This window comes from Oryzias latipes, chromosome 17 (assembly GCF_053564925.1).
Source record: "Oryzias latipes strain Hd-rR chromosome 17, Olatipes_Hd-rR_3.1".
NCBI lineage: Eukaryota > Metazoa > Chordata > Actinopteri > Beloniformes > Adrianichthyidae > Oryzias > Oryzias latipes.
The window spans coordinates 30,681,763-30,700,498 of NC_136253.1; the positions used below are offsets into that span (position 1 = coordinate 30,681,763).

The 18,736-nt window shown below is 36.5% G+C and overlaps 1 long non-coding RNA gene across 2 annotated transcripts; it reads left to right on the forward strand.

Annotated features, from left to right (window-relative positions):
* The first annotated feature begins 116 nt into the window (after positions 1-116).
* Positions 117-2,654, forward strand: LOC144981281 (uncharacterized). Of its 2 annotated transcripts, XR_002875189.2 has the most exons (6): positions 117-290; positions 395-489; positions 1,206-1,259; positions 1,478-1,635; positions 1,714-1,806; positions 2,211-2,654. It is a non-coding gene; the product is annotated as an uncharacterized LOC144981281 (long non-coding RNA). The 2 variants fall into 2 exon arrangements; XR_002875188.2 differs by having other exon boundaries at positions 119-489.
* The last annotated feature ends 16,082 nt before the right edge of the window (positions 2,655-18,736 follow it).

Genomic DNA, 18,736 nt, shown 5'->3' on the forward strand with positions numbered 1-18,736 from the left:
GCTGTCATCAGTTTGATGCATTTCTACTCATTGCATTAATATAAAAATTTTAATTTACTCTCTTGAACTCAATTTTTATAAGTTATGCAATGTGTCTTTGTTTTTTTTTTTTACTTTACTTTAATGTAAATGATAACAGGGTACAAAAGTAAAATTTTTTCGTTTTGTGAAAGCACAATTATTAGGTTGAGTTTGATGTGCGCATGCGCACTAAATGAAATGCAAATTTGGCGGGCCGTATTTCTGCCATAATCTGAACTGCTTCTCAGAGCGACAACTCGACAAGTAAGGTAAAACAACATCAACAAAAATTATTGTATATTAATTAGTTCAGTCGTTTTCTCCTTGTACATTTAAATGAGGATTTCCTTCACTGCCTGGACACAATTTTCAGACGACGTTAGTCGGTCCTCAACCCCCAGCAGCAGTAAGTTTGTTTGGAAAGGAGGAACTAACCGCCGCCCGGAGACCGACAGCAGCAGCTTAAAGGTAAGTTATTACCTCTAATAAGACAAAAGCACTTATTTAAATACAGTCGGCAGTTTTCGAAGCTTGCATTGGTTTGAGTTTTCCCCAAGAATTTTAAGCTTTTACACTTTCTGCTGCAAATTCAACTTTAGCTGCTGTGCAGTTAAGCTAACATTTAGCACTAACAGTGAGGCTCTCATGCCATATATTTTTTGCGACTGGTGAATTTACTTTAATAGGGAGTACAAATCGATGCAACACTGCTATCAAACGCTGTTTGTGGTGTATTTGCTGTCGAATGTTATTTACTACAGGAAAACACCTATGCACCGTGTTACGTTATGTTACACCGGATATTTGAATTTAACAGGGACAACTGCTCTCCCCGAACCGACCGTTCACGCATGCGTGAATATTACGTCACTTGACAAAGTATGTCGTCGGAGGTTAATAATAATAAACCTATTAAATTTTTTATAATGATTGAACAAAAAAAGAGTTTATGGGATACGGCAGCAGGATCCTTAACACTCAACACAGACACATTTTTAATGTCAAAAGCGGCTGCAGGAGCTTGTGACACTTCCCAGTTTTTCCCTGTTGTCAACATTCAAAAAATAAAAATAATCAGAGAGAATGACTCCAAGCTGTGTGGCTGTCATTATCGTGTATGATCATTGAGATTTTCACTGTCTGTAATCATCTGTAATGACTATTTTTATTTATTTTTCATAAAGACACTCTTCGGTTTCTGCTCTGCATCCTGTCTGGAAGCCTTTGACTAACTTTTGGTAATTTTTTTTTTTTGTTTTGTACAACCTATGCAATTGTGATGAAGGCCCAATCATAACATTGCTCTCCCTACACCCTAAACACCTGTTTGTTTTCCGCAGTTACTCATCGACGTGGAAATTTAAAGACTGTGCCCATACTTATTCAAGACGATCTGAACTCCTAAAACATTACAAACTGGACCATCATCATCCATGTTCTCTGATTTCATTTTCAGATAAATGCAGACTTCTTGAGAGTTACAACAATTACTTTGGAGGCAAAGTTTTTTGCACAGTTGGACAAACACTCCACCAAACTTCTAGAGGTCATCAGGAGCAATGGAGGGCGTGTGAAAGAGCAGACCACCAACATCTTAGAAGTTCTGGATGAAGGGTCTGTATGACATGAGTGGTCCATAGAGTAGTTGTGTGGTTAAGTGAACTTTTAACTAATGACAAGCTTTCTTTTCAGATTGTTGACATTACCATCAGAGGAGAAGCCATCCTAAAATCTCTGATGATCTACTTGGGTGAATCTTTTGAGCACCTCATTAAAGAACACCAGGTAAGGTTATCCACCTCTAAACTATGACACTCTTATGATGTAGGAAATGGAACATGGCACTGTATGGGTTAGGATCACTGCCAACAAGAAACATATTCATAAAGATAAAGTTGTGCACAAATACTAAGACTTTGTGCACAACTTTGCCAAAAAAAAATGAATACAACATTTAGTTTGCATTTGACATTTCTGTTTTAAATTTTCTTTGCTTTGAATACAACTTTTGCTTAACAGTTAACAGTAAAAAATATGTTATGGGGTCACAGGCATATGTATCTAATCCCGAAACATTGATAAAGCAAAGTGAGCATACACATTGAGGCTTATTTATTTAACTAAAACAAAATTATACCTTTTAGAGCAACGCGCCAGTTGTCATATGTTAATTTTTTTTATGTCTGCAGAACGGTCTGGACAGTGATGCTCCGCAGATTGAAACCATGGCGATCTTTTTCACTGGGAGAGAGGATCTTCTCCGTCCACCAACAGACATCAAGATAGTGATGGATGGAAAACAGGTTCTGAATGAAGTGCCCTATATTTCAACCGCTTTTCTCATGTTCTTGGAACTGACATATTCACTCAACCTAAAATTTCCCAAAAATCTGCAGTACACTTTTGAATTCATTCAAAAAGTCCTCATGGAGCTTGGTGGGAAAAAGTGTCGCCAAAAGTTTTCAGACTGAACAGCCAGCTTAAGTTGGTGTCAATTAATGTTTTTTTTCCCTCACTTAAGTGTATTGGTATTGGGAAACAGTTTTGATGTTTATACATCTTAAAGATGTCATGTTTGTAAATTTGGATGTGGATATGTTCATGGAACAATAAATATTGTTTACATGAAGAAATGTGTTCTGAGTCTGTGTACATCGATATATAATTCTAAAGCTTAATTCAGTTAGATTATGAACCTGACATTTTTATCTGAGACAACTTTAAAAAGTAAATTGCTCAAAGATTAAAAAATGGATTATATCAAGTCGTTTTTTTCAGGTTAGATAAAGTAGAAAATTTCCATTGAGTAAAAAGCAGAACTTATTTATTTTGATTTATAGAAACTCAAAATAATTGCTTTTCTTCACCTCTCAGAATCAGTTTAACCGAAATTAAAAAAAATAGGTTAGGCTAAATTATTCATTTACATTGATACAATGCAAATATATTAGGTGTGACAGATTACTTCAATTTTTTTAAGTTAAACCACTGTTATATTTTTTTCAGTGTATTGTGAAAATGCAATACAAGATTTGCTCATGCAGATGGAAACAGTATATCATAAAATGACTATATCAATAATGTCAGAGTGGTCAACAAAAAACCTCAGTTGCCAAGGAAATACAAAAGTTTACTTTTGGCAATTCTTCTAAAATTGCATAGACCTGTTCATCACCCCCAGGCGACAAAAAAAGGAAATGGTTGCTATGGAGATAAGACCCACACAAAAGAAACTATTTCAAAGTATTTTCTTTGTGAATTTGTCACGTGCAGCTCTGACCAGGGCGGCAGGGGCAGAAGGGGAGAGTGAGGGGCGTGATGTAGCAGCTCAGCCAGTGAGGGCGGGTCAAAAGGGGGCATAAAGGGTAGGGACTGGTCGTGCCTGCAGACCATACAATGCCACTCTGCGTGTAAACTACACGTTTTCCAATATTTCAGATTACAGGAATAAAAATAGTTCTTCTTTGGATTTGCTTTTATGAAAACAAGGAAAGCCTAAGAGTAACTGACTGAAACAGTTAGCAGCTAGTGACCTGAACAATCTTCCTTCTCCCACACCTAATGATTCCCACAAAGGAAGCACAGTGATCAGCAGTAAATCTTCTATTGAATTTGGTTTTAGTCTTCATCAGTGTGTGAGCAGAAACTAAAGGCTCCTGCGTTGGAAAAATAAAAGGATAAACATGTGCAGCCATTAAAAGGCTTTCTCAGGGGTCCTTTTTTGGATAACGATAGTGTCCCCAACTGACAAACTGAATGCCACAATTGCACCTCCTTTTCAGCAGTCAGCCAACACAGGGAGGACAGGTTCGACAGAAGTTTCAGGTAAATGACAGCCTCTCAGCTAAAATAACAGTAATCATACTGAAACCTATTTTTACTCTCTTGCTGAATATAAATTCTTAATGTGACACAGATTTCTTTCCACTTATTTTCTTGCTTTTTCTCCTTTTTTTCTGGGGATAATTAAAATCTCAGGAGTACTCTGACTGTGCTGTGGGATTAATCTCCCATGGCTCATCTCCATCTGCATGCTGCATCATCAGCCATCCCTCTCTGCATTAGCCCCCAGCTGTGCAGCACGCCAGTCCAACCCGGGCCCGTCGCACGGCGCGCAGAAGCTCACTTGGGAGAGGAGAAGCCGAGGTGGGAGAAAGTAACAAAAAAGCCACAGGAAGGAGGGGAAGGAAGGGAGGGGCTAATGTTGAGGAACAGCAATAAATCTTCATATTTCACATCAGTTTTGTTTTGCAGAGCTGATTTGAGCTTCATTTTGCCTCAAATGGCCTTCTCCACAGAGATCTAAGTGATACTAATAGCTCCGACAGCACTTACATTCACATAGGGTAAGAGGCTTTTTTTTTTATTGGCGCAGACAGATGCTAGTGCCGCAACGCAAAAGCTGTAAATTTGCCTCTTTCATTTAATGTTACTCTTGAGGGCTGTTAGGCTGAGAGCTTTTGATAACCCGCTGCTGTCCATCTATACCTCCCCATCAAACAAAAATTAGATCAGCAGTTTCTTAAACTGCACAAAAAAGGAACAGATAATTTTTAATTGTACAAATCTTATAAATTGATCCTTAAAATAAACAAGTCGTGATTTAATACCCGAATCTTTAACCTCTTGGTTTTAGTAGACAGAATAACAGATAGTTTGCATGCTTAATGATCAACTCAGTGTGACAGCAGCCACTCCAGGACCCAGGGGGTTATGAATCTCAAAGGCATTGGATTGGAAAGTTTCTAAATTGCCAAGTGTTTTTTTTTTTGGTTGCATCACATTACAGCTGATTTAACCGGCCATGGGCTCCAGCATGCAAGATGTGGTTGATCCAATTTAGGCTATGCTCAATCAACTTAATTCTACAGGGGACACGAAGGCTGGGGTACTGCAGTGTGTGCAAGAATGGATTGCTCAACAAAGCAGCTTTTAAAGGTCATGTTTTCACCGCTGCCATGCCTACAAGATCCTAATGGAGGGCACTGTTTGCAAAGCGAGTATGTAAATCCATCACACACCACCATTTCAAGTGTTATTTATGATCTGACACCTCAGCGAGGAGCCTGAGTGTCCGGAATGAGAAGGTAAAATGCAGGATGGCATCTCCAAGGCCCTGTTTGTGCTGCTGAATGGAACTGTTTGATGAGTTAAATCTGCCGTCTTACTCCCTGCCTTCGTTTTTTATTGTCAACACAAAACAATTACTTGCTAACTTGTCACAAACCTGTAGAAGTGTGCTCGTCAACAAGACTTTTTTTTTAACTCCTTTTCCCTCATCTTTCTTGCTGGGAGTACCATGTCACGCTTTTGCTTCCACCATACAAGGAGCCAATTATATTATCAGCGTGAGACCTCCGCTTGACACCGCATGTCCTGATGGTGTAATGAAATAAAAGAGGTTTCACACACACGCTCCTACTGTGTCCTTGTCTGTGGGAAATGTCTACTTTGCAGATTTTGTAATTTAGGTGTGCTTTTTCCCCCTCATATTTTTCCACCATTTTCACCAAGTCCTATATTTGAGCATTGTTCATGGAAGATAAGCCACCCATCCTCTGTTCAGGAAGTAGAGAATTCTTTATTTGGAAACTTCTTTGTGGAAAGAGTTGCTTTTATTTGTATCTACTACCCTAATCTATGGAATCATAAATAATTCTGTTGCAAAAGTACCCGGGCTTGTCTTTAACTATAATGTTTTGGCCAAAATAACTCGTGTAACATGCAGGAAGAAAGTGGTTAAAATTATAATTTACTGTATATACGAGAGACTGGTACTCATAAAAAATGTGGCCCTTCCCTATGACTTTTGATTTTATTTATTCAGACATTGATTTATCTATTTTTTAGTCACATTGTTTAAATATTTTTAAAGTCACATTTTTCAGTTTTTTTAAAGCCACTACCAGTATAAAATTACTTTTTTTTCTACAAATTGTTTTTCATTGATGTCAATGCATTTACTTTTACTACCATATAATGAGACGACAAAGGAAATGTTGACGTGGAAACATGAGAATTTTACTGACTGTCGGAATTTGTCAAGTCTAACATGCAGACTTTTACGGCAGTCACAAATGTTTGCTGTAAGCGCTCAACATGCTGCAGTAAAATGTGCCAAGCAGTGCTTGATGGTGGGCCTTAAAACAGGCACGTTGTAATGAGATCTCCCACCAACAAACAGATGTGGTGAACAAGGAGTCTGTCAAGCTAACATCTGTAGATAATTGGATGGTGTAGGTATTGTGGAAAACATGTTGCGGGGCCCCCTGATTATTTATGAGAAGTCATTATCAGCGTTTATATAAATACTTTTGCCAAAAAAGAAACTGGATGTTGCCATGAATTAAGGGGAAGGGAAAATTTCCAAAAGTTACCAAAAACAGATACATTTTCAACAGACATTTAATAGCAGTTTTTACTTGCCTTGCACTGTGGTCCTTACTATTTTTTTTTTAAAATTAGGCTTTTTTGTTGCTTTTGGATGGAGGCTTCTTTCATGCTATTTGCTATTTTCCAAACCAGGAAATGGACTTCAGGATGACATGTGGATCAACCACACTTCATGACTCCTGCATGAATGCTGCTTTGCTGACCTGCTCCTCAAACTGTGCTGTTTATCTAAACCTGCATTTCAATCAGTCAGACTAAAGCAAACCTAATGAATGCAACATGTTTAAATCAGTAGACAGCACAGAAGTTTGGTGGTTCATTTATCACCATGTAATAGCCCTAATAAAAGGTTAGACGCTAAGAAAAGCCCAGACAGTTAGAAATATGACATGAGGTCCTGATCTTGTATATTAAATTAGCTAAAAAGGACGTATTGTAGCAGGTGATTTGGATTTGCAGCCATGTTTAATGATTGGAATCAGAATAGAGTGGAGCAGGGAGCTTGTGGCCCTCCCAGTGTGTTTTCTACAAAAGCAATCCTTGTCCAACAAAAAAATGTTTGTGTGTTCTCCTGATTTACAACAGTTTGAATAAAGATGTACCCCAAAACGCAATTTTAAGCTTAATTTTCTTTATATTCCTACCATCAATAAATGCCACAAAAGCATCCTTAAAAAAACAAAAACATATTTTCATTGGTATGGGTCTTTTTAGAAAAAAATCATGTTCTCAAATTTAGCTAAAATCAAAGCCAACAAATTTAGTTAGTCATTTGAAACGTCCGGTTTACTTAGTTACTACAGATTTATTTCTTTTATGTCTCTTTTCAAAGAAGTATATTGAATATATTTTAAATTCTTCAGCATTATCTAGACAAAATGCCGTGGCTTCAAGAGTCTCTTCCATTTATTCTTCAGAACTTCACTCTGAAATTCTTGTCCTGCAGTTTATTTTGCAGACAGAAAAAAGAAAGTCCTTTACAACTCTCATGTAATTCAAAATTTCGTTAAAGCACTTGATGAGACATATTTCTGTTCAAACTTTTTGAAACTTCAAACATTCATTTTCTTTTTTTTTCCTTCCAAGGAGTAGAAACGCTTTTGTAATCTACTGAAGTGTTTTTGAGACATACTTCTCCAAACTTTCTCAAGGTCCATCTATTTTTTAATTCAGTTGATTCCACGTGACTGAACATTCCTAACCTCACACATGGACTGAATGGTTAGTACCACTCTGTACACAAAAGAAGAACCTGCATTGGTCACTGAAATCCTTTAAAACTTACTGAAGATGAGTAAAAAAAAAAGACTTTAGTTTTGAATTGTTTCAACAGAATCATATACACAACTTGAAGTTAAAAAAAAATTATGAATCTATGTGTTCATTAATTTGTCTATCAACCTTTTTGAGTCAACAACTAAACAAGTTTTTGAACAGTGAGACTTCTGCGCCTGTCAGTGGGTATTTTTGCAGTCGACTTCTCACAAACTTCTCCAATTGTCTCAGATTTCTTGAGTATCTTCTTCAGGTGGTTTTCCTCCACAGATGTTTCCACAGATTTGAAGTTCTCGTGATTTCCTTTAAGCCATTCTTAGTGTTTTTAAGTTGTTTCTGTTTGTGGTTGTAAACCTGTGTCAAAGTCTTTGACTTACAGCTGAGACCAAATGTCTTGAAGTTAGGTGACATAAAATGCCTTGATAGTCTAAAGATTTTATTAAACCTGGAAAGTTTTTTTTTTGTTGTTGTTGTAAACCCCGCCCCAGATATGGCAAAGCAGCCCAGACCATAATTGAGCTCCCTTCAGTTGTCTTTTCTCAATATTCAAGTCTGTTGTAATAATATTATTTAGTTGTGCCATCCTGCATGCTAACCTCCCAAGAAGTCCACTTTGGTCAAAAAAAAAAAAAAAAAAAAAGCAAAGTCCCTTGATGGAGTTCACCTTTGATGGGGTTTTTTTTGAGATTTTTCTTGGGTCTTTTTGTTACAGAGTCTGCAGTTTTTCATCAAGTTTCCTCCTGCAGATCCAGGGAGGCTTTTTTACAGTCCTGTGGACCTTGAAGGTCTAAATAATGTGTGCAGCTGTGGTCACAGAAAGATCAAACTGCTTGGAGATGGTCTTACAGCCTTTCTCTGTCATTTTCATGTTGGTCTTCCCTGTGTTCCATGTTCAGTCTGGGACACATCATGTTACCAAACAGCTGAAGAGATAACAATGTTTTCCGTTTTGGGGCAACATAATTGTTGTCCCTCACTTGTTTTTCAAAAAATAATCTTTTTATTAACAAATAAAAAGAAATCTTGGATTTCATTTGCATATTTTAATATCTTTGTCATTTGTGTTAACTTTTTTGTAATTTCAGGGACTTTTGCAAGTTTTTGTTTTTAGTACCAATGGTTTGATCTATTATGTAATTGTCTATCTTTGTTAAACTTTTTTTAACAAGGTTAACACTGACCTGTTATTTGCTAAAAAAAAAAAAAAAAAAAGTAAACTAAAAGAAAAGAAAAAAAAGCCCCTTGACTTGTGAAAGTGTTTTTTTTTTACAACAAAAGAAAGAATAAAGTAAAGACAAAATTTTCCGTTACATTATTAAATCGATTAAGGCAGTCTGCCATAAGCTCATATAACCTAAAGTCCCTTCTTGTTATCTCAAAAGAATGTTATTAGTTTGGCCACGAAAGGTTTTTGCTCTGTTTTCTTTTGTCCCTAAACAAAGAGGAAATAGCCGAACATGTTCAATAATGTGTCAAACTATATTGTGTATCTTTAAGAATTTCAGAAAATTGGTCAAGTGGAACTGGCAACCTGTCCAACATGTACCCATCTCCGCCCATAGACAGCTAGGATTGGCTCCAGCAGACCCCTGGGACCCTGATTAGGAAGAAGAAGGTTCAGGAAATGGGTGAAAGGAAAGAATCATAACTTCTTAGACAAAAGGTGAGATGGTGAAGCTAAAAAAAGACCAAAGTAAAGGAAGAGCTCACGTTTTATTCCATCTATTCAACTTTAAAAGTGTTTTCCAAAGAATTTATCAAAAAAATAATAATTATAAAGTAAGTTTGACACGGAATGAAATGGAAAATAGTGAATAGTGAATATTCTACATCACAATGTGTTTTTCTGGTGATAATTGCACAACTTTAGGTTTTTTGTGAAAATACTGAGAATTTTTAAATATCACAAGATGACAAGCGGAACAGTAATTAATAGGATCACTAAACATAAACCTATTTTTGACTGAATTCAATCAGAGGAGCCAGAGAAAACAGGAAAACCATAAAGACAGTAGAAACCCCACTTTATGTCCCAAATGAAAGTACTCAACAAAAACGTTTTTGACTTCACAGTTTAAAGTTTGACTCAACATCTCAGAGTACCAAGAGTGCAGACTGCCTGCAACTTTATATCTGTAAAGTTTTCTCTTCTGGCTGCGGTTAAAAAGTTCGCCCACCTTCTTGCATTAATTAAGAAAAATAACAAGGAGAACTTCCATGTGAAATCCTATGAACACTGGAGGGCAGTTAAACTGTAAGAGCTGAAATCTCCCAACACAGGCTCTTAAGCCCGAGGTTAACACTAATCGATTTGCCTTGTGGTTTGTTCCAAAGTTTTTTGAGGGCTTAGTGCCACGAGGGCTGGATTAGCTTTAAGGCTAGCAACTACAGCCTGACTGTGCCAGCATCTTTCCAAGTTTACACTCTTTTGGTACTCTATATATTTGATTGCAGTTTTTTTCATGTGAAAACCTTATGGAGAGTTTGTGTTTATATATATTTATTTTAAATAGATATAAATTGTGTTTTCATTAGAGCACTTTTGAAATAAATGTGTCTCCACCTGCTGTGACACCCTAAGAGCTCAAATTTTTATCAGGCAAATTGTTTATTCATTTCTTTCCAACTAATAGCCACTAAAGATGTGTTTCATGTGGAGAATAAAAAAGCTTTAGTAATTATCTCTTACTGCCAAACTCGTTTAAACTCAGAAAAAGTAATATTTGCTAAACATGTTTATCTGGGTTTTAAACAATAGGAAAGATGCGTGTGTCAAAACGATCAGGGAATTAGTCTTTGGAGCACTTTAATTAGAAAATAGTGACTGAAATAACAGCTTTGGGTTCAATATGGCTCCTTTTTATGTTTTACTGGAATACTGTATAAAATGTTCAGAATGCTGATGGGGAGCGAAGCTTTTAAATAAACAGATGGCAATAATTGTCGCTCGGAAACCCGTGAAGGCTTTTAAGCCATTGTGTAACGGCTGAATTTAATGGTCAAATTGAACTAAAAGGACAAAAGAGTGAATCAAGCCACATTTCTCTTTTGTGCTCTATTATCACTCCTTGTGATTTTAGAATAAATTCGAAGAATCTTGGTGGGGGACTCTTAAAGGGTGTTATAAAAGACTGAACCACAAAAGTTTTAGCGTTCAAGTTCAATATTTTTCATTTAAACCCATTTTAGCTTTTTTGCAGTTTGATATTTGCATATTTCAAAGCAAATTAAGCATTTTTTGAATATTAATTCAGACTTGTTAATGCAAAGTTGGTGGCTAAAAACACACACAAAATGAACAGTTTTGAATTCAGAAGCTTGAATAAACGGTTTTAGATGCAGTTCTGACTGCTGTTTAACCTTTTAACCTCCACAATGGTAACAGTCCGCCTGGACCTTTTTTGGTTTTCCCTGTTTGCTTCATCACAGTTGAATCACATAAAGGCAAAATGGCATATAATATACGAAGCATAAACAATGTGTACAGTGCTCACCACTTAAAGAGGGGAAATCACTGCACCACCCCATCATATCTACCCTCCTCCTTACCAGAGTGCATCGCATAACATAACCTCTCAAAATATGTTGAATGAGTGAAATCTTTTGTCCCTTTTTTCCAGAATAAGTTCAATATCAAACCTCACTCAAAAAATGTTATTGTTATTTTGTGAAATATCAACAAAAAACAGATTTTCAACGAGCTTTTCCTAATAAAAACTCGACATGAACTGATACTTAGGTTTTAAAATGACAAAGAAATTACCTTTAAATTTAAAAAACCAGCTCAAGAAGTTTAGTTTCTCTGGATGATTTGATTTTTTTGAAGCCGTTTCTGTCCAGTTGAAGGCAAAACCCAACTCCACATTCTTCACACATCCACGGGTTGCTTCTCTAGTAGAAAACACTCATGTCTTGCTATCCCCTAATTAAAAGAAACTTTAAATGAAGATGATGTGAATAAATGACAAATCTCCATGATTTATGTATAACAAAAGGAAACCAAGTACGGTACTATTTTAGCTAAAACAAATCCTTCTTTGAGCAATAAAAAAAGTAAATTAAAAATATGAGTAACACAGAAACCGGAAGCATTTGGGACCATTTCTAAAAAGATTAGAGATTTGTTTTATTGTTTTTTTTTTCTGTTTGTAAGAATTCTTCTTCACTCCACCAAATACATAAAAGAATGGAAAACTCCTAAGACACATCTATTTTTCTTTTTCAATTATTTTCTTCTTTGTGTGTTAGATGTTGTTGTTTTTTTTCACATGCAAACATCTGCTAAGGCTCAATTAAATTATCCTGTAAAACTTTTTATACATGGATAAATAACATATTTTGCCGATGGAAAAAAAAATGTAACAAAAAATTTCATGACAAGAAACAAAGATTCTAGAAAGGTGAAATCACAGGAGTTTAAAAAATCATCTGCTTCTTAATCAGTCTACTTGTAAACACAGCCTCAAACAAACAGCCACACATAACATGGACACATTGAAATTACTTTGTCTGATGTAAATAAGGTAAAAGGGGAGGCATCGAAGTAAAATAAGCACGTCCTTAAAGTTTGTGAATGTAAGTCTCCCTGGTTTCATGTCAAATGTAACATTCAGTCACTTTCATAAACAAATATGTCATTTGCACTTGTGTGTTTCACTATTGCCTTTTCTCTAAGCCATAACATGTCGGATGTTTGCCGTGTTTTAAACATGCAGAACAATTTCAGTGAGGACCACAGTGACATGTCTGACCAAGATGGTCACATCTGGCAAAAACCAAACACGGAAAATGTGCACAAATATACACACTGTCGAGCATGGAAGCAGAAGTTGATGATTTGCACTTGTGCGGTCGCAAACGTGCGCCCTGAAGTCGGTAAATTAGCCATGGACTCCTTTGTACACTAAAAGCGCAGACCCATTATTGATTGAGGAAAGCTTGAAAGGTGATTTTAAACATTAATGAATGTTGGAGAAATATCCTGAAAAGTGACAGAAAGAGACAAACATTGCCAGAAAGTGGACTAAAAACATAATAATACAAATGAATCGGTTAGTTCAAAAGGGGCACAAGTCCAAGAGGTTTGTTTTTACAGGAAATGATTTTAATTGCATAGCTTAAAGGGAGGCTACACCAAATAATTACTACTTTACCCAGATTTAGCACCAGTTCATAGCTTACAATTGCTATAATATGAAGCACCTCCCTTTTATCATTTCAGAGGACTAGCAAACTAAAGTCTCTGGACTTGGGCCCTTCTTGAAATAAACAGCGGCGGTGCCATATTGGATAACTAGTGCTGCCATCTATGGGATAAAGCTAAAACCATGCAAGAGAGGCCCAAGTCCAGGAATTTGACACTTAATGCATTTTAAATGTCTAGCATAGTCAATACATCACAACGGACTTGGGACTTTTTTGCACATAATCAGATAGCTTTTCCCTTGAAGACCAGAGAACATATAATATATCTGGACTTGGGCCCCTTTTGAACTAACTGATTCAAATGGCCTAAAACAGCCGTCTTTAATCACATAAAGCCTTAGTCACAACTGCCCTATATGTGGATATGAACTGTCTGCGGGCAAAAAATGGGCAAACCTGTACGGGCCACACAGATGGTCCACAGGAAAAAGACCAGTCTTTGAACCCATAGAGCAAACATGTTTATGCACATGTTTGCTCTATAGACTTGCTGTGGAGTGCTAGAATGCTAGAGTCCCACTCCAATCATCTTTTGATCTATTTTCGATGTGTTCCCAGTGGTCTTTTAATTAGGATTATGTCATCTTTAGGCATAATCCAAAAATCTGTGTTGTTTTCTTGGTTATTGTTTCTGCAGAGCAGCAGTAACTCAGTGGACAGTTGGCACAGTGTGAGCCTGCCCACGGGTCCCATCATCCCTTTGTTTACACTCTCTCCTGTTAGCTTACAGCCTCTCACAACCCCAACCTGATCAGTGCAACAAAAATAATATTGGACCTATTCAGCTGTAAAGTTTTTAGCCAGATTCCAGTTGGGACGAGGAAAACAAAGACGCACATGGATCTATGTCTGCAAGTGGATGCATTGGAATGAAGTGGAGCAGGAAGTTTGTGGCCTGCCAGTTGTAGCACCTATGTCACTGATACAAGCTTTTCCCAAGATTTTTTGTTTGTTCCCGATTCACAATAATTTGTATAAAGAAATACTCAGAAACATAATTTTAAGCTTTATTTTATTAATATACATCCTGCCATAAGAACATGTTAAAAACACCACCAACACATGATTTCATAGGAGCTAACATCTGTGTCACAACTAATACTTTGGGACTAGAGTGCACTTCAAACCATTCACAATTTAGACACTAAAGAGAAGTGGAAAACACTAAGATTTTTCCTTTAGCCCTCTTTTCCTTCTTTTCACTTGAAGATAAAAATGTCAAGATGGCATTGGAAATGACATCTCGCAAACCACTGACTGTATATAAGAGATAAGACAACATAACTTCACTGCATTCATTTTTTTTTTCTTTATTGACATAAGATGCTTTATACTTTTGTCAAAGTTTTGTCAAAGAAAACAAAGGATTTATTTATATATGTATTGAATATATGTCAGAATAGGCCCATCTTGTAGTCTGCAGGTCGTTCATTCCCACCCCCATCAAACTGCACAACAGATCTGTATGACAAATCTGCACAATTATTTATGAATCTATTCACTTATTTGTTTGTTTGATCAGATATCTTTTGAGCTGTAATTTTACTATTACTTGTTGCCGTAAAAAAGGGAAATACATAAAGTACAATTCAATTCTGTTTTAGAATATTTAGATAGATTTACAACCTCAAAGGAGGTGGGGATAAAAAAGTGAATTTACCCAAACATTTGAGCTTTTTGTTGTTTCAACCTTTGGTACAAAGTAAATGACGCTCTCCCACATAACCTTTCACATCCACTCACACCCCCCACTCAGTGACATATCTGTCAGAGTCACTATCAGTGATCTTCCCTTTTGCCACAGTGGGTGAGCAGGTGTGTTTCCATGTCAGAATAGACGCGTGTATTTATCTGTGTGCATGTATGAAGAGGAAAAGAGAGTCACGCAATACATCTGCTGGAGTCTAATTTCCTTTTTGAGTTAATAAATTAGGGACTTGAGTCAAGATATAAAGTCCGCCCAATGGGAGTGGGTCTGCATTCTTCCGATGCCTCTTTTAAGTACTTCTCTCCACTGATATGTACTCCACAAAATCTCACCCCGACTCTACACAGGCCAGACTTCTCTTTATCTCTTGCTTATTTGACTTAATGCTGATAAATGAGCTGGTTCTCACCCATTTCTCATTCTGAGCAGTCTAGTTGGATATACTTCACAGTATCTTTCCTCTTCTTTGGTTATGGTACAAGGGCAGAAGAAGATTATTTCAGTGTAATTCTGTTCAAGGGCACTCACCAAGAACCTATAACTGTAGAGCAGTTTCTGCGTAGGGGTGGGGAGTTTGTGTTTAGAACGTCAAAAACAATATGTGTCCTTGCTTAGATCACCCAAAACACTATCTATACTTCAGTCTTATTTTTTTTGGGGTCTCATTAAATGCAGCGATTTTGCGAATGACCATTTTGAAATGTCAGAAAGAAAGAAAAAAAGCATTATTGTATTCAAAGTGAGAAATTTAAGCTGTTAATTTTTACCTCAGAGACTTTAAGTCTTTAAAGCATTGTCATTGAAGTAAATGAGCACTACTTTTCTCCCAACAGTTTTCCAGAACAGTACTATAATTACCATAATTACACACAGCAGAAAGAGAACACATTTGAATTTGTTGCAGTGGTGGTTTCACTGCCTTTCTGTTTTCTGTACGCTTGCACAGGAACTTTTTCAGCAAACTTTACCTCTTTGCATCACTCTCCTTTCTGTTTGTTGAGTGTTTTAGACAGATACATTAAAAAATGTGATATTTTACTGTATGCATAGGAGAAATGTTAAGCTCACTGGCTGCTTCTCGTGACACTGGGATGTCACATCTAGGTCAGGCATCCCAATGTGGTACAAAAATCCCTGTGGGGTTCTGCAGAGAGCACTCCTTAAAGACCCACTACGAGGAAAATTGTGTTTTTGGTCGTTTTAAAATGTTCGTGTGGCAGTTTTCTGATAATAAAGAACATGAATTAGGAAAATTAGGCTCAAAATTGCATTTCTAAGTATTTCTTTATTCAAATATGTAAGAGGAAAAAATGTTGTCTGGAAAGGTAAAAAAGTCTTACCCCATCTGCAATTTTTTTTTGCTTGTTTAAGGAAAATAAAAATAATCTTACCAAGAATTCTTATCTTAAGAAAAAAAATCCAAGTTATTTTGCTATCAAAAAACTTTCTCGATTGGATTAGTTTTCTTGCAAGACAGAAAATAAAAAAAATGTTCTTGAAACAAGGGGCTTTTTACTTTCCTAAGATTTGGTTTTTGCTGTAAAATAACTCTAAAAAAATGATTGAAGTGGGTCTTTAACACCTGCGTGGGTTGGCAGAGAGATGGAGCTTCCTGGTTTGCAGCTGGGCAGAGATTTTTAGGTTGAAAAATGTTGACAGACTAGCTTGGATGTTCACACAGCTATGGACGATACAAGATATTTCACACTTGTGAGTACCTGTGTCTGTATTTTCCTTTTCTTGTGTCACAAACCCACGATGAAAAGTGATGGTAAAAGGCAGCAGTGAACTTCCTTGACCCACTCTGACAGGCCGTGCCCTGGTGTTACCCAGGGCCTCTGGGGAGCGGGTCTGTTGATGTACATAGTTTAATCAAACTGGCAGTATGGCCTGTGCTGACAGAAAGTGTTACTTGAGCACATTGCACTTTACAGCTGCTCTTCTTTTCCTAAAACTGTGATCGGGATCATGACTTCTTTTTCAATAAACCCTGCATGCAAGAGAGCCAGATCCTGTTTTCCCAAAATGCATCGATTCCCTTGTTTCTAATCATATCGTCTTTGTTCATCACTCTATCCGAATATCAGTCATAGAACAGATCACGTCTGCAATTTGTCTTACAGCTCTAAGTGGGAATAATTTACTGCTTGAGCACTTTAATTTAAAACGACAAGACTCCTTTTGGCAGTGCTCGTGGCATCTTGGGTATTCAAATGAAAGCATTTGACCATATTTGCGAGTGGGCGTCCTTGTTGTTGCAGAGGCATGGAGATAACATTAACCTCTTTGCAGGCTTCCTGTGAAGCTGAATGCTGGCAGGTGAAAACAGGCTGCGGGGAAAAAGAGAGCGTCTTGACAGAACGGCACATTTGTCTCTGGTAGTCCCTCTGTAGGCCAACAACATCCACAATTCCAAGGAAAACAAGACAAGGTTGAGGGAAAACAATTCTGCTTATTGAAAGAATTTTCTTTATCATAAATGTGTTTTTTCATAAAGGCTTCAGCTTTCCAATCTCACAAATTGCCGTAGTCAGTTTGTCCTGCCAATCAAGAAATAACACTTTTTATCGGAAAGAGTCTTTTTATTAACAGAAGAATGTGTTGGACCGCTTTCTTTTAGTGGGAGTTTTTTTTTTAAGTGTTGGGCTGTTTGATATTTGAAAACTAATGATTATTGGATAGAAAAACGCCCTGTCATGTTTGGCACCATAAACCAACCAAGACTTTGATGAGGATTTGGCTCCTAAGAGTGTGTTTTTGGGACTACAATGTGGGCACTTCACATAAAAGTAAGTTTTTCTTGTTAGCATAGGAAGTCAAGCCAACCATTAATTCTGGAAATGAGCAGTGCAACATTCTTCATTAAATTAGTGATGAAGCTGACAGTTTTTCTAAAACTGAACAATAACTTTAACTCTGGCTGTAGCTGGATGTGAAAAAGACACTATCATTTTTGCTTTATTAAAAACAACTGTGCAACCTCAAACTATTTACAATTTTACCCCAAAAAGGGTTACCTGTAGTCACAAAATCATAAAAAAGTACTGATTATGGGTTTTGAATTTACTTTTCAGCACTAATATAAGTGTCTTGCTGTGTAATCAATATGACTCAAGAGTCAAACTTGGAAAAATGTCACCATGCCATAAAAATATAAGCAATTAAAGAAAGAAACAAAAGGACAATGCAAAAAGTGATAGCCAAAAATTATGAAAACAACACTAATCTTTAAAAAAACAATCACTAGAAAGTAGTAAAATTATCTATCCGTGCAGCAAGTCATTTTTACTTAACAATAAATCGTACAACAAGATATCAAAATCTAGAACCAAGGAGTTCCACACAAGCATTCAAAAAGGCAGAAACCAGGTAAAAAGCTGTTGGAATTACTTACTTACACAGCCCAATAATTGTTTTTTTCACTAGTTCTAGGCATGTGGTTTGTATTTTTTTGGAGTTTTTACATACCTATTTGTGGTTGATTTTGATTACAATGACAAAAAAGTAAGTGTAATAAGTGGAAATGACTCATTTCAACAAAAATGTGGACAAAATGAGATAACCATCTTTGTAAAAGTTACCTATCAAAAATGTAAAACTGGCACTTGTTCTTAGAACATAAATCTTCTTTTCGTTTTTTTTTTTTTAAATCTCCATAATTACAGAATAATTTGAGTTTTTTTATTTTAAATTAAGTTTTTCTATTTTCAAATGGAGCAAAAGGATTTTGACTCATTTAAGTAATAATTTTCTTATTTCTAGATCCTACCTCTTAAAAAAACAAAAGAATTCTGGTGATTCTGAGATAAGCTTTGAAAGGTGTAGAGCAAAGAGATGTTAAAACAATTTCATTTAAATGTCTAAAAAGAAGGTTTGAAATTTTTGATAGGATCAAATGGGGGGGGGGGGCGATCAAATCATTTCGAGCCCCAAAACTGTTTATAAAACAATGCTATCCTCATTTAGTTCATCTATTCATGAATTTGTCTTCTCCTCTGACCTTTTTGATATGTAATACATTTTATGCTCAATCCTCTTCCTGACACTACTCTCTGCATTTACCGAGCTTGGGACAGGCACAAGCAGGACACTGGTTTGTACCCTGTTAAGGTTGCAAAAGCGTTACCCTTGCAT